Source organism: Panulirus ornatus, chromosome 46 (genome assembly GCF_036320965.1).
Source record: "Panulirus ornatus isolate Po-2019 chromosome 46, ASM3632096v1, whole genome shotgun sequence".
NCBI classification, from domain to species: Eukaryota; Metazoa; Arthropoda; class Malacostraca; order Decapoda; family Palinuridae; genus Panulirus; species Panulirus ornatus.
In genome coordinates, this window is record NC_092269.1 from 29,142,403 (window position 1) to 29,163,342 (window position 20,940).

The window sequence follows — 20,940 nt, forward strand, 5'->3', positions numbered from 1 at the left end:
GCAAAGGGGATAAGAGTGAGTGCTCAAATTACAGAGGTATAAGTTTGTTGAGTATTCCTGGTAAATTATATGGGAGGGTATTGATTGAGAGGGTGAAGGCATGTACAGAGCATCAGATTGGGGAAGAGCAGTGCGGTTTCAGAAGTGGTAGAGGATGTGTGGATCAGGTGTTTGCTTTGAAGAATGTATGTGAGAAATACTTAGAAAAGCAAATGGATTTGTATGTAGCATTTATGGATCTGGAGAAGGCATATGATAGAGTTGATAGAGATGCTCTGTGGAAGGTATTAAGAATATATGGTGTGGGAGGCAAGTTGTTAGAAGCAGTGAAAAGTTTTTATCGAGGATGTAAGGCATGTGTACGTGTAGGAAGAGAGGAAAGTGATTGGTTCTCAGTGAATGTAGGTTTGCGGCAGGGGTGTGTGATGTCTCCATGGTTGTTTAATTTGTTTATGGATGGGGTTGTTAGGGAGGTAAATGCAAGAGTCCTGGAAAGAGGGGCAAGTATGAAGTCTGTTGGGGATGAGAGAGCTTGGGAAGTGAGTCAGTTGTTGTTCGCTGATGATACAGCACTGGTGGCTGATTCATGTGAGAAACTGCAGAAGCTGGTGACTGAGTTTGGTAAAGTGTGTGGAAGAAGAAAGTTAAGAGTAAATGGGAATAAGAGCAAGGTTATTAGGTACAGTAGGGGTGAGGGTCAAGTCAATTGGGAGGTGAGTTTGAATGGAGAAAAACTGGAGGAAGTGAAGTGTTTTAGATATCTGGGAGTGGATCTGGCAGCGGATGGAACCATGGAAGCGGAAGTGGATCATAGGGTGGGGGAGGGGGCGAAAAATTTTGGGAGCCTTGAAAAATGTGTGGAAGTCGAGAACATTATCTCGGAAAGCAAAAATGGGTATGTTTGAAGGAATAGTGGTTCCAACAATGTTGTATGGTTGCGAGGCGTGGGCTATGGATAGAGATGTGCGCAGGAGGATGGATGTGCTGGAAATGAGATGTTTGAGGACAATGTGTGGTGTGAGGTGGTTTGATCGAGTAAGTAACGTAAGGGTAAGAGAGATGTGTGGAAATAAAAAGAGCGTGGTTGAGAGAGCAGAAGAGGGTGTTTTGAAATGGTTTGGGCACATGGAGAGAATGAGTGAGGAAAGATTGACCAAGAGGATATATGTGTCGGAGGTGGAGGGAACGAGGAGAAGAGGGAGACCAAATTGGAGGTGGAAAGATGGAGTGAAAAAGATTTTGTGTGATCGGGGCCTGAACATGCAGGAGGGTGAAAGGAGGGCAAGGAATAGAGTGAATTGGAGCCATGTGGTATACAGGGGTTGACGTGCTGTCAGTGGATTGAATCAAGGCATGTGAAGCGTCTGGGGTAAACCATGGAAAGCTGTGTAGGTATGTATATTTGCGTGTGTGGACGTGTGTATGTACATGTGTATGGGGGGGGGGGGTTGGGCCATTTCTTTCGTCTGTTTCCTTGCGCTACCTCGCAAACGCGGGAGACAGCGACAAAGTATAAAAAAAAAAAAAAAAAAAAAAAAATATATATATATATATATATATATATATATATATATATATATATATATATATGTATGCATATGGCCCTGGAAGCCTTTTAAGTGGCTTGCATCATTAGCAATTCTCTGGGCTGTTGAGGGATCTTCGATGATCATATCTGGGGAGTGCAGCGTTAAGGTGAATCTCTGGGGGGCATGAGCAACCTTGACGACCATCCCTGGCAATTACAGCTCCAGGATCAATCTCTGGGGGTCTAACACAATCTAAATGACCATCTACGGGAAGCACATTTTCGTGATTGATCTCTGGGGGTTAGGGCAACCTAAACAACCATTTACGGGGATTAGTGTACCTGGAAAGTATTCTCTGGGGAATATGGGGTCAACCATGGCAACCACACCCCGAAGGGTTAACAACATGAAGGGGGGGAAGGGGGGTGTTCAGGGGCATCTTTCAGAGTTCTCTCCAGAGATTATAAGACGAGAGAATGAAGTTTACTCTCTGGGGGTGCTGAGTTCTGCCTCCAACTCTCAGGCCAGGATTCCGGGAGAAACGTCTGTAATGAAACTGAGGTGGATAGCTTTAGAAAACGGTTCTTAAAGAAATAGAGATCAAGATTCTCTTTTTCTCTCAAAATACAACTGAGGCAAAATCTCCAAGCCAATTTGAGCCAGTGGTCTTGGCCGCTTTGTATGGCTCCTTCAAACTGGTTGTATTAATGTCATCAGCTAATGTAGATTCCCCTCCTGTGAAGGCAGACTAGTATGTAGGTTGGTAGATTTCTTCTGAGAGAGTTGGAATAAATTCTTTCAAATCCTATGGATTAGTAGATCTCTCTTTGTAGACTTAGAATCAAATCTTTTGAATCCTGTCTATTGGTAGATTCTCCGTGTAGAATTAGAACCAAATCTTTTAAATCCTGTAGATTGGTAGATTTCTCCGTGTAGAATTAGAATCAAATCTTTTAAATTCTGTAGATTAGCAGATTTCTTCGTATAGACTTAGAATCAATGCTTTCAGATCCTATACGTTGGTAGATTTCTCATTGAAGACTTGGAATGAATCCTTTAAAATCCTATAGATTGATAGATATCTCCCTGTAGACTTACAATCAGTGCTTTCAAATCCTGTAGATTAGTAGATTTCTCTCTTGGGGCTTAAAGTAAATCCTTTAAGATCAAGTAGACTGGTAGATTTTTCTCTTCGCAGACCTCGAATGAATCCCTCAACTTCCCTTGGAATGATAGACTGGTAATATGTTTTTGTCAGGCTGAGTTCCAGGTTTAGAACGAAGCCTCGAAAGTCATTACAGAATTGTGTGTGTTATCCCTTAGCCCGAGTCGCATACCCAGTCTCTTGGTTTCCCCGACGCCCACATAACATTATGCCTCCATCGTTCTGACGCCGCCCTGGTTGCACGTATACAGACCGTAGACGGTATGTGTGTGTGTGTGTGTGTGTGTGTGTGTGTGTGTGTGTGTGTGTGTGTGTGTGTGTGTGTATGCTTCTCCTCCTCCTCCTCGTCCTCGTCGTTTCTCGAAATGCGTCTCATATGTATCAGCAGAGGCGCGAAGAAGGAGGTTGGTGGCCTTACTTGAGAGAGAGAGAGAGAGAGAGAGAGAGAGAGAGAGAGAGAGAGAGAGAGAGAGAGAGAGAGAGAGAGAGAGAGAGAGAGACCAAATATATGTACACGTCTGAACATTTGAAATGGTCAATAGTGAACACAGGGTGCCCATTGATTTCGGAAGGCAGTTAAAGTTGAGGGGCTCGTGTGTGGCGTGGGGGTTCTCGTCCATTCTTCTTCTTCTTCTCTCTCTCTCCCTCTCTCTCTCTCTCTCTCTCTTACCATTATATGCAGATATACTGTTCAGATCTGCTGATGTGCCACGCCAGGTGCTGTTACATTCTTCCTTCCTCCCCACCACCACCAACACCTCCTCCTCCTCCTCCTCCTCCTCCTCCTCCTCCCTGGAGACTGAGATAGCTCTCGAGGTGTCTAAGACGGCAGTGAGTTAGATCATGTCCTTTCAAGTGTGTGTGTGTGTGTGTGTGTGTGTGTGTGTGTGTGTGTGTAATGGATGGAATGGTCCGTCCGTTATGAAGGTTACCTTTTTTTGCTTGGAAGATGGTACAACTCCAGGAGGGAGAGGTAGATAGGTAGGTAGAGAGAGAGAGAGAGAGAGAGAGAGAGAGAGAGAGAGAGAGAGAGAGAGAGAGAGAGAGAGAGAGAGGTTCAATGGAAATGTAGATAGGCAGTTTAAAGATAGAAGGGTCAAGGGATTGGCAAATAGAAAGACAATAAGTAGATCAATGTACTGGTAGATGAATAAAACCTGTAGATGAATGAATGAAGGCGTAGATAAATGGATTCACTTTAGGCAAGAGACGAGTCCCTCAGTTTCCTATAAAGTCAATTTCTAGACTCTATCCTAAAATACGCCTCACCGTAGATAAATGGATTCACTTTAGACAAAAGACGAGTCCCTCAGTTTCCTATACAGTCACTTCGTAGACTCCATCCTAAAACACGCCTCACCTCCCTGGTCATCCATCCTGTCACACGTAATCGCCACAAAGCCACAAACCACACACAGACCGAGCACTGAGAACAGTCATCAGCTGTTAATCTACTGTGAATGATCAACACCTTCATAACGTAGCAAGACTTCACCCAGTAGAGTCTCACCTCAGTATACCTGGGGCCATGTTCAATGAAACAGCACCAGACCTGACCCATCTTAAACCACTTCAGTAACCTGTGTTTTCAGCTCCCTCACTCCCCCAACAAACACAACACTATAATCCGACAGGTACTATAAAACTTCCCTCTCTTCCTAGAAGTGAACACAGCTCCACCAGATATGCACCCATCTGCAACCACGCTCCCTAGACATCTTCATGTTAATCTTTCTCGTCTATGCACTCATCTGAAACCACACTCCCTAGACATGTTCGTGTTAACCTTTCTCGTCTATGCACTCATCTGAAAACACACTCCCTAGACATGTTCGTGTTAACCTTTCTCGTTTATGCAACCATCTGAAATCTCACTCCCTTGACATGCAAGTGTTAGCCTTTCTCGTCAGCACTTTGGACACCACCCATCTCTGCAACACAATACAAAATGCAACTGCCACACTGAAGAAATTGAACACTTACACCCAACTTGTTATGCACTCACCTCACTAAGACAGAAACATCACCATGCTTCTTGACCAGTGGCACCGCCCAGTGGAAGTGGCTGGCCTCCTGAGCACTGCAGTACAACTACATAGGGGTATCATTTTCCATATTCCTTGCCTGACGTTTCGAAATTTGGCTAATCTCATCATTAGAGTCGGCAATTGCAAATATAACAAACCAGCTCGTCGAATGTTGGGAAACAAGATCGAACAACTTCATGAAGTTACGCGAGAGAGAGAGAGAGGGAGAGAGAGAGAGAGAGAGAGAGAGAGAGAGAGAGAGAGAGAGAGAGAGAGAGAGAGAGAGAGAGAGAGAGAGAGAGAGAGAGGCTAGGCAGAATATGAGGTGTGAGGTCAGGGCACTGGCCCTGGGGCTCCTTGACGTAAGAGTGTGAGGTCACACGGGGGATAGGAATATGTCACATGCAGTTTGCTTTTGAGAGAGAGAGAGAGAGAGAGAGAGAGAGAGAGAGAGAGAGAGAGAGAGAGAGAGAGAGAGAGAGAGAGAGAGAGAGAGAGTCATTTACTTTCCTATTTCCTTACTTACTTTCTTACTTAAGTACTTAAAATATATACTTGCCTACTTGCTTATTTACTTACTTATACACTTACGTGACTTAAAAAGAGAAGCTTGTGACGACGAAAGCCTATTGATTTAGATCTTAAGGGCGTAGGAAGTCTCTCTCTCTCTCTCTCTCTCTCTCTCTCTCTCTCTCTCTCTCTCTCTCTCTCTCTCTCTCTCTCTCTCTCTCTCTCTCTCTCTCTCTCGTTACTAGCTTCCGTGGTGTTGTGGGTAGCCTCGCTGCATTGATTCCTACACAGGCCTAACTTGGGTTTGATTTCTGTGCCCGGTAGTAAACCTACAGAAATTCCCATGTGTTCATCCTCTTTCATGGGGCTGGTTGATAAATGGGTACCTGGCTTAGGCTGGTGTGTGTGTGTGTGTGTGTGTGTGTGTGTGTGTGTGTGTGTGTGTGTGTGTGTGTGTGTGTGTGTGTGTTCACAAAGGAGTAAAGACATGGTACGTATATACAAGGTGCATGAAGAGGGTAAGAGAAGTAGATAAAGGGGATAAGACGAGTGGATGAAGAGGATAAGAGAGGTGGATGAAGAGGATAAAGGAAGTGGATAAGGAGGATAAGGAAAGTGGATGAAGAGGATAAGAGAGGTGGATGAGAAGGATAAGTGGAAGTGGATGAGGAGGATAAGGAAAGTGGATGAAGAGGATAAGAGTTGTAGATGAAGACGATAAGTGAAGTGGATGAAGAGGATAAGAGAAGTGGATGAGGAGGATAAGAGAAGTGAATGAAGAGGATAAGACAAGTGGATGAGGAGGATAAGGCAAGTGGATCAAGAGGATAAGAGAAGTGGATGAAGATAAGTGAAGTGGATGAAGAGCATAAGAGAAGTGGATGAAGACGTAAGTGAAGTGGATGAAAAGAATAAGAGAGGTGGATGAAGACGATAAGAAAAGTGGATGAAGAGGATAAGAGAAGTGGATAAAGAGGATAAGAAAAATTGATGAAGAGGATTCGAGAAGTGGATGAAGAGGATAAGTGAAGTGGATGAAGAGGTTAAGTGAAGTGGATGAAGAGGATAAAAGAAGTGGATTAAGATCATAAGAGAAGTGGATAAAGAGGATAAGAGAAGTGGATGAAAACGATAAGTGAAGTGGATGAAGAGGATAAGAGAGGTGGATGAAGAGGATAAGAGTAGCGGCTGAAGGGGATAAGACAAGTGGATGAAGAGGATAAGGAAAGAGGATGAAGAGGACAAGAGAAGTGGATGAAGAGGATTAGAGAAGTGGATGAAGACAATAAGTGAAGTGGATGAAGAGGATAAGACAAGTGGATGAAGAGGATAAGACAAGTGGATGAGGAGGATAAGGAAAGTGGATGAAGAGGATAAGAAGAGTGGATAAAGAGGATAAGAGACGTTGGTGAAGAGGATTAGAGAAGTGGATGACGGCAATAAGTGAAGTGGATGAAGAGAATAAGAGAAGTGGATGAAGAGGATAAGACAAGTGGATGAGGAGGATAAAGAAAGTGGATGAAGAGGATAAGGAAAGTGGATGAAGAGGACAAGATAAATGGATGACGAGGATAAGAGAAGTGGATGAAGAGGATTAGAAAAGTGGATGAAGAGGATAAGAGAAATGGATGAAGAGACTAAGAGAAGTGGATGAAGAGGATAAGAGAAGTGGATGAAGACGATATATGAAGTTGCTGAAGAGGATGAGAGAAGTGGATGAAGAGGATAAGACAAATGGATGAGGAGGATAAGGAAAGAGGATGAAGAGGATAAGAGAAGTGGATGAAGAGGATTAGAGAAGTAGGTGAAGAGGATAAGAGAAGTGGATGAAGAGTATAAGAGAAGTAGATGAAGAGGATAAGAGAAGTGGATGAAGACGATATGTGAAGTGGATGAAGAGGATAAGAGATGTGGACGAAGAGGATAAGACAAATGGATGAGGAGGATAAGGAAAGAGGGTGAAGAGGATAAGAGAAGTGGATGAAGAGGATAAGAGAAGTGGATGAAGAGAATAAGAGAAGTGGATGAAGAGGACAAGAGAAGTGGATGAAGAGGATAAGAAGTGGATGAAGACAATAAGTGAAGTGGATGAAGAGGATAAGTGAAGTGGATGAAGAGGATAAGAGAAGTGGATGGAGAGGGTAAGAGAAGTGGATGAAGAGGATAAGAGAAGTGGAAGAAGAGGATAAGTGAAGTGGATGAAGAGGATAATAGAAGTGGATGAAGAAGATAAGAGAAGTGGATGAAGAGAATAAGAGAAGTGGATGAAGAGGATAAGGGGAAGTGGATTAAGAGGATAAGAGAAGTGGATGAAGAAGATAAGTGAAGTCGATGAAGAGGGTAAGAGAAGTGGATGAAGAGGATAAGAGAAGTGGATGAAGAGGATAAGAAAAGTGGATGAAGAGACTAAGAGAAGTGGATGAAGAGGATAAGAGAAGTGGATGAAGAGGATAAGAGAAGTGGATGAAGAGGATAAGAGAAGTGGATTAAGAGGATAAGAGAAGTGGATGAAGAGATAAGAGAAGTAGATGAAGTGGATAAGAGATGTGAATGAAGAGGATAAGAGAAGTGGATGAAGAGACTAAGAGAAGTGGATGAATAGGATAAGAGAAGTGGATGAAGAGACTAAGAGAAGTGGATGAAGAGACTAAGAGAAGTGGATGAAGAGGATAAGTGAAGTGGATGAAGAGGATTAGAGAAGTGGATGAAGAAGATGAGAGAAGTGGATTAAGAGGATAAGAGAAGTGGATGAAGAGGATAAGTAAAGTGGATGAAGAGGATAAGAGAAGTGGATGAATAGGATAAGAGAAGTGGATGAAGAGACTAAGAGAAGTGGATGAAGAGGATAAGTAAAGTGGATGAAGAGGATAAGAGAAGTGGATGAAGAGACTAAGAGAAGTGGATGAAGATGATAAGAGAAGTGGATGAAAAGGATTAAAGAAGTGGATGAAGAGGATAAGAGAAGTGGATGAAGAGGATAAGAGAAGTGGACGAAGGGGACAAGAGAAATGGATGAAGATGATAAGAGAAGTGAATGAAGAGGATTAGAGAAGTGGATGAAGAGACTAAGAGAAGTGGATGAAGAGACTAAGAGAAGTGGATGAAGAGGATAGAAGAAGTGGATGAAGAGGATAAAGTCCGATGTGGATGTGTGGTGGTGTACACCGTACAGAAGTATCAGTATAATAGTAGTGAAGGTCCAGGAGATTGTGGGATCCCACACCAGTGTAAAGCTCCCCCCACCTCAGACATTCACAAGTGCCCAACCCCCTCTCCCTTCACAACCCCTTCTAAAACCTCAAAATCCGTAGGCTTTCAGGTTCTCCTCCTCTTCCTCTCCTTCAACTCCTTTGGTACCTAACCTCCAAAACCCCTCTCATTCTTTACATCTTACATTTTCCTATAATTCTTCTAATTTACAGTTTCTTTCTCACATCACCTTCAAAACCTCTAGATCTGTACTTCCAAATTTCCTCCAACATCTCAAAGGCACTGCCACTGTCGCCCTCCCACTACACCCAGTACAGCAGTAGCCACCAGTGCCTTCTCCTCCTCCTCCTCCTCCTCTTTCTCCCCATACCATCAGCATCCTCCAAACCCCCTCGACAGCACCAGGTCTTCCAAGTTTCCCCCTTCGATGCCCATGAGTAGCTGATCCCCTTGGCCTCCTCCTCCTCCCCACACACACACACAGGCAGGGTAGAGAGAGCCAGTCATTCACGACCAACTAATTAGGACCGAACGTGACCAAGAGGAACCCAAAGGCGACCTGCATTGGTATTCACGAGTGTCTATATTTTTTTTATCTCCTCTTTTTTTTTTTATTTTCTTTTTCTGCTGATTACAATCTGATGGTTCCTGGTGGTGGCAGATAAGACGGTGACGAGGAGACGAGAGACAGACAGTGAGTGAGTACAAGAGGGATAGATATTTATATATGTATATATTTGTGTATATAAGTGGATGGGCCATTCTTCGTCTGTTTCCTGGCGCTACCTCGTTAACGCGGAAAACATCGATTAAGTATGATATAACATTATAAATATATATATATATATATATATATATATATATATATATATATATATATATATATATATATATATATATATATATATATATATATTATCCCTGGGGATAGGGGATTAAGAATACTTCTCACGTATTCCCTGCGTGTCGTAGAAGGCGACTAAAAGGGGAGGGAGCGGGGGGCTGGAAATCCTCCCCTCTCGTTTTTTTTTTTTTTTTATTTTCCAAAAGAAGGAACAGAGGGGGCCAGGTGAGGATATTCCAAAAAAGGCCCAGTCCTCTGTTCCTAACGCTACCTCGCTAACGCGGGAAATGGCGAATAGTTTAAAAGAGAAAAAAAGAAATATATATATATATATATATATATATATATATATATATATATATATATATATATATATATATATATATATATATATATACACATATATCATACAAACCTCCAACAGCCAGGATCGAACCCGGGACCCTTGTGCAACAGGCGGGAGCACTACTGCTAGGTTATGATATCTCCTAATAGGAAATGACTATTCGAATACTATGTGCTCGAATACCCTTCATCTCACGTTGGTGAGCACCGGGGTCTACACCGGTCATTTCCCAACAGGCTCACACAGCCAGCAGATAGCATTTTGCCGAACCTCCATAGGGGCGATCATAGCCTGGCGGTAGCGCTCCCGCCTGTTGCACAGGGGTCCCGGGTTCGATCTTGGCTGTTGGAGGTTTGTATGTTCTATGAAGGTGTGCGTTCATATGCACTTTGTTCGTATATATATATATATGTATATATATATATATATATATATATATATATATATATATATATATATATATATATATATATATATATATATATATATATATATTTTTTTTTTTTTTTTTTTTTCTCTCTCTTTCATAGCCAGTTTGATCCTCACAACAGTTCTGTATACCAGACTCATTTGCTGTATCTTTACACGGGTCAGGTCTGGCAAGGTGTGGCTCATCGCCGCTTCTCCTGTAATGTTGCGTGTGGTTTCCCCCTCCAGGCCATCTCCAGAACCCTTTCATTCGACCTGACACTTAAATGCTTTCTTCTGTGTATTGATGTTAAAGGCTTCGGTCACGACCAAAGGTCCTCTTCTTCGTGACCAGGTTTCAAACGAGATACAAAAGAGGGTTAGAAAGACTTTAAGAAAAAAGATAGAGGAGAGTTTACATGAAGTTTACATGAGAAAGACAGACAGCAGTAGGCCTGAATGGCCCACGACTGGGTTGTCTGGACAAAGAAAAGTGATTTGACAAAAAATATAATTACTTTCAGTACTTTTTCAAGCTTTCACCGACTACCCGGTGCTGCGCATCAGCCTTTAGTGTCCCCGTTAGTGCTGTCGTTTATACGTTTATTTCTGGTGTTTTCCTCAAAGTATACCTGAATTTATAAAACATTCGTCTAAAAAACTTTTGATGGTATTTATGATCATAGTATTCACCATGTCTGACGGTAACTCATTCCAGTGTTCAACATACCTATAGGAAAAGAAGCTTTCTCCCACGTCCGTACTGCATCTTTTAGCTTTGAGTTCCATTCCATTCGTCCTGGTAACCGTATTTTCTTGTATTTCGAAAAGATGTTTGTAGTTACTTTATCGAACTTGTTTAGAATTTTGAACACTTGGATTAAGTCACTGCGAAGTCTACGTTTTTTAAGGGAGAAGAGATCCAATCGTTTTAGCCTCTCTTCGTATACCAGATTTCTAAATTACAGAATCAATTTTGTCGCGCGTCTTTGTACTTGCACTGATTTTTCCTTGTCTGTTTAATAGTTAAGGGACCAAAAGTGGACTGAAATATTCAAGATGTGGTCTTACTAGAGACTTATAAAGTGTGAGAATGGTTTCTGGTGTCTTATAATCTACGTTCCTAGCTGTGAAACGTAGAATTTAATTGCCTTTTTTACTTGCTTCTTGACACTGTTTTGTGTATTTCAAATTGTTGCTAATGACAACTCTAAGGTCCTTTTCTTCAATTACTTTAGTTAAAGAGTTTCCGAATAGTTTGGAGTCGTAACGTATATTCTTGTCTCCAAAGTGCATCACTTTACATTTGTCTACATCTTGGTAGTAAGTTGAGATCTCTATAAATCATTTCCCAGTCCCGCCTCTTTATAGCTCTACCTACCTCCTAGTCTAGTATAGTCAGCAAACTTGGAGATCTTAGATATGAGACCGAGTTCGTTCAATACTAGACGCTGCTTTCTTCCAGTAAACCAGTCTCTGATCTATGTACAGAGTTCTTCACCGATTCCATGTGGTGTGAGTTTATGTAGAAGTCTCTTGTGAGGTACTTTATCGAAAGCCTTTTTGGAAATCTAAATACACTACATCTCTACATCTCATATGATTTTTTCCCTCATTTCACCTAACACTAACGGACGTAAGACTAATTGTGCACTAATTCAAGGTGCACTTTCTGTCTTCTATTTCATATATAGGAGGAACATTTGCTAGTTTCCAGTCAGTTGGCACCTGACCAACCGATAGAGATTTGTTGAATATTTTTGTTATGGGATATATCAGCTGTCTCCTGACCTCCATTAAAAAGTCTTGGAGTTAAGTGGGCCGTTGGATATGTTAGGATTTAATTGATCCAGGTATTTAAGTACTTCAGACCTCTTTATTTCTCTAACCTTCAACTCTTCTTCTTCATCAGATCCTTGAAACATTTTCATTGGTTGCGGTATTCGAGATGTTTCTTCACTTGTGAATACGGAGTTAAGCGAATGATTCAGTATGGTAACCATTTCCTTCTGGTCAGTAGTTAGTGTGTCATGTTCGTTTCGTAATGGTCCAATTCCTTCTTTTACTGTCTTTCTTAGTCTTGTATATTTGAAGAATTCCTTAAGATTATTCTTAACTTTCAAAGAGTTTCTTTTTTCTTCGTCGTGTTTACTCAGTCTTATGATCTTCTTACACTCTCTTTGGATTTTGATTAATTCCTGGGGATTTTCCATCGGTTCCCATCGATATGAATTTCTTACATGATTTCTTTTTTGGCGAATTAGTCCTCCTATTCTCCTATTCGTCCATGAGGGTTTTGAAATATTACAAGTTCTCTTTGTGATTCGTGGAATATGTTTATTTTCAATCTCGACTAATATATTTTTAGACTTATTCCACATTTCCTCCACTGTGTAAACGCCAAGAAGTTTTACCCAATTGGTCTACGAATTCTTTTTTCTAATGTTCCAACCGTGCTCGCCTGTAACCTGGGATTAAGAGTTTGTTGTCATTTATTTCATAATCTAGATTCATCTCTCATCTAATCCAATTGTGATCGCTGTTTGACAAACTCTCGCCCACTTCGCAAGAGTTGATTAAGTATGTGTCACTGGTAAGGACAAGATCAAGAATGTTTTTACCTCTAGTTGGTTTCTTAATTAACTGTTCTAAAAAAGCGTCTTCAATCAGTTCCGTTAGTCTCGTTCCTTCTCGAGGAAGTGGAAAAGTGTGAAAGAAAATATAAGATAATATAGAAATATAAGATATAGATCATGTTGGGGTGAAGAGGGTGGTGAGCGTAAGTGAGCTTGGGAAGGAGACTTGTGTGAGGAAGTACCAGGAGAGACTGAGTACAGAATGGAAAAAGGTGAGAGCAATGGAAGTAAGGGGAGTGGGGGAGGAATGGGATGTATTTAGGGAATCAGTGATGGATTGCGCAAAAGATGCTTGTGGCATGAGAAGCGTGAGAGGTGGATTGATTAGAAAGGGTAGTAAGTGGTGGGATGAAGAGGTAAGATTATTAGTGAAAGAGAAGAGAGAGGCATTTGGACGATTTTTGCAGGGAAAAAATGCAATTGAGTGAGAGATGTCTAAAAGAAAGAGACAGGAGGTCAAGAGAAAGGTGCAAGAGGTGAAAAAGAGGGCAAATGAGAGTTGGGGTGAGAGAGTATCATTAAATTTTAGGGAGAATAAAAAGATGCTCTGGAAGGAGGTAAATAAAGTGCGTAAGACAAGGGAGCAAATGGGAACTTCAGTGAGGTGCGCTAATGGGGAGGTGATAACAAGTAGTGGTGATGTGAGAAGGAGATGGAGTGAGTATTTTGAAGGTTTGTTGAATGTGTTTGATGATAGAGTGGCAGATATAGGGTGTTTTGGTCGATGTGGTGTGCAAAGTGAGAGGGTTAGGGAAAATGATTTGGTAAACAGAGAAGAGGTAGTAAAAGCTTTGCGGAAGATGAAAGCCGGCAAGGCAGCAGGTTTGGATGGTATTGCCGTGGAATCTATTAAAAAAGGGGGTGACTGTATTGTTGACTGGTTGGTAAGGTTATTTAATGTATGTATAACTCATGGTGAGGTGCCTGAGGATTGGCGGAATGCGTGCATAGTGCCACTGTACAAAGGCAAAGGGAATAAGAGTGAGTGCTCAAATTACAGAGGTATAAGTTTGTTGAGTATTCCTGGTAAATTATATTGGAGGGTATTGATTGAGAGGATGAAGGCATGTACAGAGCATCAGATTGGGGAAGAGCAGTGTGGTTTCAGAAGTGGTAGAGGATGTGTGGATCAGGTGTTTGCTTTGAAGAATGTATGTGAGAAATACTTAGAAAAGCAAATGGATTTGTATGTAGCATTTATGGATCTGGAGAAGGCATGTGACAAGAGTTGATAGAGATGCTCTGTGGAAGGTATTAAGAATATATGGTGTGGGAGGCAAGTTGTTAGATGCGGTGAAAAGTTTTTATCGAGGATGTAAGGCATGTGTACGTGTAGGAAGAGAGGAAAGTGATTGGTTCTCAGTGAATGTAGATTTGCGGCAGGGGTGTGTGATGTCCCCATGGTTGTTTAATTTGTTTATGGATGGGGTTGTTAGGGAGGTGAATGCAAGAGTTTTGGAAAGAGGGGCAAGTATGAAGTCTGTTGTGGATGAGAGAGCTTGGGAGGTGAGTCAGTTGTTGTTCGCTGATGATACGCTTATGACAGCGCTGGTGGTTGATTCATGTGAGAAACTGCAGAAGCTGGTGACTGAGTTTGGTAAAGTGTGTGAAAGAAGAAAGTTAAGAGTAAATGTGAATAAGAGCAAGGTTATTAGGTACAGTAGGGTTGAGGATCAAGTCAATTGGGAGGTAAGTTTGAATGGAGAAAAACTGGAGGAAGTGAAGTGTTTTAGATATCTGGGAGTGGATCTGGCAGCGGATGGAACCATTGAAGCGGAAGTGGATCATAGGGTGGGGGAGGGGGCGAAAATCCTTGGAGCCTTGAAGAATGTGTAGAAGTCGAGAACATTATCTCGGAAAGCAAAAATGGGTATGTTTGAAGGAATAGTGGTTCCAACAATGTTGTATGGTTGCGAGGCGTGGGCTATGGATAGAGTTGTGCGCAGGAGGATGGATGTGCTGGAAATGAGATGTTTGAGGACAATGTGTGGTGTGAGGTGGTTTGATCGAGTAAGTAATGTAAGGGTAAGAGAGATGTGTGGAAATAAAAAGAGCGTGGTTGAGAGAGCAGAAGAGGGTGTTTTGAAATGGTTTGGGCACATGGAGAGAATGAGTGAGGAAAGATTGACCAAGAGGATATATGTGTCGGAGGTGGAGTGAACGAGGAGAAGTGGGAGACCAAATTGGAGGTGGAAAGATGGAGTGAAAAAGATTTTGAGTGATCGCTGCCTGAACATGCAGGAGGGTGAAAGGCGGGCAAGGAATAGAGTGAATTGGATCGATGTGGTATACCGGGGTTGACGTGCTGTCAGTGGATTGAATCAGGGCATGTGAAGCGTCTGGGGTAATCCATAGAAAGTTGTGTAGGGCCTGGATGTGGAAAGGGAGTTATGGTTTCGGGCATTATTGCATGACAGCTAGCGCTGTCCTAGCGCTTTTCCTAGCGCTACCTCGCACACATGAGGGGGGAGGGGGATGGTATTCCATGTGTGGCGAGGTGGCGATGGAAATGAATAAAGGCAGACAGTGTGAATTGTGTGCATGGGTATATATGTATGTGTCTGTGTGTGTATATATATGTGTACATTGAGATGTATAGGTATGTATATTTGCGTGTGTGGACGTGTATGTATATACATGTGTATGTGGGTGGGTTGGGCCATTTTCTTTCTTCTGTTTCCTTGCTCTACCTCGCAAACGCGGGAGGCAGCGACAAAGCAAAATAATAATAGCAAAAAGAAATATAAGAATAGAAAACATAGAAATAAAGATACATAGATATAAAAGAGTATTTTTTAGAATAGGTCAGGTCCAAGATGTTACGAAGGATATGATGATTTAAAAAAAAGTTCAAAGTTTAGCGGTGTAGGGCTAACTAAGCTCGTATTGCTAACGGCCACAAATTCATTAAGTGACGCAGTGGCTTGCCCAATATTACAGGGTGACCAGTATATACCCAGTTTCATCTTGAAGATTAACACTAAAGGCCCATATTTCTGCAATACATTTGACATTGGTATTGATACACAATTTACGCAAATCTTAAACAGTTTTTACCACCAGTGTACAATTCAATGTTACAACCTTGTAATACGGTTCATAAGCACTATGTGATAGTGTTTTGTCACTTTATTTTCTCATGAAATTGCAAAGGACTTTTTCACGTTGTTGAGTTTTGACTGAAAGCAGCTGGAAATTAGATTGAAAAGATAAACATGAGAAACCAACCAATCGTATGCTATTAAAACGTCACGGGACTGATTTAGACCAATCAGAACATAAAACTAACCATACTGCTTTCTTCATCACAAAAGCAAACTTCACCGTGCAAAACCTCTTTTAGCCTTAAGACTATATATGGATGAGGATTAGAGAGGATTTGAATCACGGGGAGAATGATTAAGAGACGTTTTTCTGTAAACAAATATAAATTTACAAAGAGAAAGTGTGTGTGTTGAGGTGGCACGTAAGTTAGATTAAGTATGTCCTCAATTAAGGTTTTCTCTTAAGATTTTTGAGATGAAGAAAACGAGCTATTTTATTGGTAGACTATCTTCTTTTTGTTTTACAACTCCACGAAAGTATACATAGCCCATTGATGGAGAGATAAGATGATCTCTAACCAGAAGGAGTGAGCATAAAAAGCCAAATTAGATGGTCAGTGAGGCAGAGATGATACGGGAAGGATGCTGCTAAATTTGAATGGATCTATTGGTAATGTCCCACTCGGTACGAGATGAAGGACCTCAAATGATATGGTGTTCTGTCTGAGGTTTTTCATTACTACCAGGGCCAAAGGTGATAAGGAAGTCCTGCAGGAGGAACTCTAATTGAACAAAATCTGTCATCCCTAGTTAGGACGCGCTGGATGATGAGTTTCATCTAATACACGTACACCAGACCCTGGTAGGACGACCAGAGTGGAGAGTTCCAGGCACCAGACGTCCATCAGTCCCAGGTATATACCCGACACTTGTCCCTCCCTACATCGGCTCAATACTGGCCGCTTGACACTATTAACGCCCTTGTGCAGGAGAGGTAAAAGGACCTCCTGGTCCCTCCAGATCCACTGGGACGACAGTGATTCCTCCCTTCGTCTTTTACTTCGAGTTGTCTTGACTAGCATCAGCGACCACCACCTCCTCCTCTTCCTCGTGAGACTCCATGTTCCTTCCTCCTGAAGCTAGTCACTCCAGCGTCTCTAGCGAGCGAGAAGTTATGGTAGGTCATTTCCCTTGACACAGTTCCCTTGGAAGATATAATTCCTTTCATCCTGGAACGCCAGGATTCGGAGGTTCGGCTTCACCAGAGATCGAAGCACCCTGACTGGCTCTGGTGGGGGTCGTCCCCGTTCTCAGAGCCAACATTGTCGAACCCACGCTTGAGCTGCCCTAAAGTCCGTTAGGTCAATGCTCCCTCCTTCGCACGAAGTCCTTCCTCCACCCTCCGCACGGTGTCCACAGCCTCTCTCCCGCCCTTCTCCTCCGCTGCTTCTGTGTCAGCCTTTGGCAGCGCTTCCGCCACTCCTGAGGGAGGACGACACCCTAACAGTCCCTACTTTCTCTCGACTGGGACGTCGGTGGGCTCCCCGCCCGTCCAACAGACGTCGCCCAGAATGTCTCCTGCGACCAAGGAGATGCTTCTCTCCTTCAGGAAACAATTATCTAACTCTCTATCTCCTCTCCGTCCCCTTGGAAACATGGTGTGCTCCTCTCCCAGCGCAAGTGGAGCTCTATCTGTTCCTCTCCCAGCACCCGTAGAGCTCTGCCTGTTCCTCTCCCTCTCCCAGCGCCCGTGGAGCTCTTTCTGTTCTTTTCTCAGCGCCCGTAGAGCTCTGTCAGTTTCCTAGCACCCGTGGAGCTCTGTCTGTTCCTCTCCCAGCACCCGGAGAGCTCTTTCTGTTCCTTTCTCAGCTCCCGTGGAGCTTTGTCTGTTAATCTCCCAGCGCCCGTGGAGCTCAGTCTGTTCCCCTCCCAGCGCTCGTGGAGCTCTTTCTGTTCCTTTCTCAGCGCCCGTAGATCTCTGTCTGTTCCCCTCTCAGCGCTCGTGGAGCTCTGTCTGTTCCCCTCCCAGCGCTCGTGGAGCTCTCTCTGTTCCTTTCTCAGCTCCCATGGAGCTCTGTCTGTTAATCTCCCAGCCCCCGTGGAACTCTGTCTGTTCCCCTCCCAGCACCCGTAGAGCTCTGCTTGTTCCTCTCCCAGAGCCCTTGGAGCTCTTTCTGTTCCTTTCTCAGCTCCCGTGGAGCTCTGTCTGTTCCCCTCTCAGCGCTCGTGGAGCTCTGTCTGTTCCCCTCCCAGCGCTCGTGGAGCTCTCTCTGTTCCTTTCTCAGCTCCCATGGAGCTCTGTCTGTTAATCTCCCAGCCCCCGTGGAACTCTGTCTGTTCCCCTCCCAGCACCCGTAGAGCTCTGCTTGTTCCTCTCCCAGAGCCCTTGGAGCTCTTTCTGTTCCTTTCTCAGCTCCCGTCGAGCTCTGTCTGTTCCCCTCCCAGCGCTCGTGGAGCTCTGCCTGTTCCTCTCCCAGCGCCCGTGGGCCTCGGCTCGGCTTCATGGTGCTTGTGCGGGTCGACACTCCCTCACCACTCTGTCTCATGCTCCACCATCTGATATTCTCCTCATCCCTCTTACCCTCCCGAGCCCAACTCTCTGGTTGGTGTAGCAAGCATATTAAGGAAGGCGTCCTTGATCCCCAAGTCTTATACGATAAACATGATGGTTCCTTTTACTCCTATCTCCGGAGACCCTAACGGGCATCAGGCGGAGTTTACGTGCCATTACCCTACCCATCCCAGAGCTGAGTGGGGTAATGTCTTCCCGATGATGGTGTCTTCCTCTCTCCTGATTTCCACACTCACCCTCCTTATGATATCCTTTTGTTTTGGTCGTCTGGTCGATGCTAAGGGATCTCCTCCTCTTGCCGCTTCTCTGTACTCACGAACCCCAGGCACTCTCTCCTTACGTATACACCCGTCCCTCCAGCACCCCTTCTTCTCGACTCCTTCAGCACTCCACCACCCAGGAGCCTCGGAGTCATTTACACACAACAAATCTAACGAGACCGAAGCTCCCTTAAACGTCTACAGTGAGGCGTTTGTTGTCACTCACTTGTCTTCGAGTAACCATCACACATCAACCAAGTCCACACCTTCTCCAAACAGAGACCTGGGCATTAACTGTATCATATTCCCGGGTTCGGAAGGCTTCGAAAAATGACTCGAGACCGTAAGTGTACAGCCATGGAAGTATCTATGAATCATAAAGACAGAGAAGAGAGAAAACACTTGAGGAATCTTCACGACCAAATGTAGGACAGAAAAGTTCCGGGAAGCTAATTCATTTTGTTTTCTTGGTTCTCATTCCACCACCTCCACCCCTGTGGTAAACATCTCAGACGGGTGTCACATATATGGACAACCTTCTGCCTTTCATATAGACAACTGAGCTGAAGTTATTCTTCCCAAAATACCTGGGATTTTAATCCCTCCAGCAAGCGCTCCAGCGACGGAGATGTGGAGGCTCGCGCTGCTGCCTCCCAGACGCTTGATGAGGCGGAACAGATGCATGAACTGAACCTGGTCAGGAACGCTAGTGATGATGGTGGCCGCACTTACCTCACCCTGAATGTCCGTGTCTCCGCACACAGTGGGCCTCTTAAGCTCCTCAAACTCTCTCATACGACTGGAACTCGTTCTGCAGGACTGGAAAGGCGTCGTTCTTCGCTGTCTCTATTACGTTGTTAACTACGGTCTCCTCTGCTGATAAATGGCTTCATTGCTAGTTAGTGCACTGCTTAATACATCATTACCTTCCAGTGCGACAAGAAGGGGCGAAATATTTCCATCTCTCGTGATATAAGGAATGACCTCGACACAGCTGCTTTGACTGACATCACCTACTCTACATCACATCGAGCAGATGCTCAAAGTTCTCTTTGCAAAAGTACGAACGAGGCGTTGTAGGTTTATAGTACTTAAGTATAAAAGAGTCAGGATACCATTCAATAGTCTTTGAAACGAAGTCTTCCCACAGACTAAAAGTTTTGAATGAAGTATCGAATGGATTGGTTGTGGTGTTTATAAACGAATGAATCTTATCAGCTTCGTCTTTGGACTGGATGTTCATATATGCAATACCTACTTACACTATAGGCGATCTGAACATAAGAAGGGGGGTGAAGACACATGAGGATGAGATTTAACACAAGAGCTGTACCATCTAATGGTTTCCAGTCCTGTCCTCTCGGTTTCTGATCTAGTTATCTTCGTGAGGAGCGAGATCAATTGGTAGGCTGGTCGATTTGTTGGTTGGGCTTTTGACCTTGTCATCTGCCAGGGTCATTAAGGCCATAAACGTCACCCTATCAACACCAACCAAAGAAATAGTGAGAGACCCTTTCTTCAGGTATTCAAGATGAGTCAAAGATCACATAGTGTGTCCCACGGTGACAAAGCGAAGCTCCGTTGAGAGATCCAATGAGATATTCAGCTTCCAAGCCATCGATTGAGTGGTATTCCTCTTCTGAATCACAAGAAGCTGACATTCACTCATGGTTTCAGTGTCGATAAATCTGGCTCATTCTGAACCCTTACATAGGCTGTCAGGTTGAAACTGTCAATCGTCTCCTTTGACGGTGTATGAAAATGTCAAAAGTCCTCTACGTATTTTTTTTATAAACCACAACCTAGCTTCGCGTTCTCCTTTCCGATAAGAGTAATGGAAGGAAGGAATCTTCAGCGCCAGGTCCATCATACGAGAGAGAGAGAGAGAGAGAGAGAGAGAGAGAGAGAGGAGACAGCAGCGACTAGAGACTCCTCATCAGAGAACGAGTGTGATATGTTTATATTTTGTGGTTCCACCTGCGGCCGTTGGAGGGCGTTAGTTGGTGGTTCAGTCCACCCAGCGAGCGTGAGGAACAATTTGGCGACCCATTTTCACCTATCATTTGACCACTCAGAACTCTTATGATGGCTTCTAAACACTCTGGACAGGAGAATAACTCTTGCAGGAACGAAAAGCAATCTGTGTTGTGCTCAGGAAGTGGACGAAAGTGGTGTTGATTCACCGAATAGTGAGAAAGATTTAGGGGAGCAAGGAGAGGGACTCTGTGTTGGTCAAGACGTTCGAGCTAAGCTGTGAAAAAATTTGATTCATTTCTCTTTATTTTCTCTGTACGAGAAGATGGACACCAGTGACCCTTGCGTGTTTATGTTCATTTTGCTAGGGATTTTGGTTGTGAATTCTAAGCGCTGAAAATTAGACAGAAGTGGT

General features: G+C 43.5%; 1 protein-coding gene across 1 annotated transcript in view; it reads left to right on the forward strand.

Moving 5' to 3' along the window:
- The first annotated feature begins 20,570 nt into the window (after positions 1-20,570).
- Positions 20,571-20,940, forward strand: part of LOC139763364 (uncharacterized) — a 171,293-nt gene continuing 170,923 nt past the window's right edge. Inside the window, exon 1 of the mRNA XM_071689385.1 lies at positions 20,571-20,940. This exon is cut by the window's right edge and continues 71 nt beyond it. The gene's annotated coding sequence lies outside the window, so the exon portion shown is untranslated.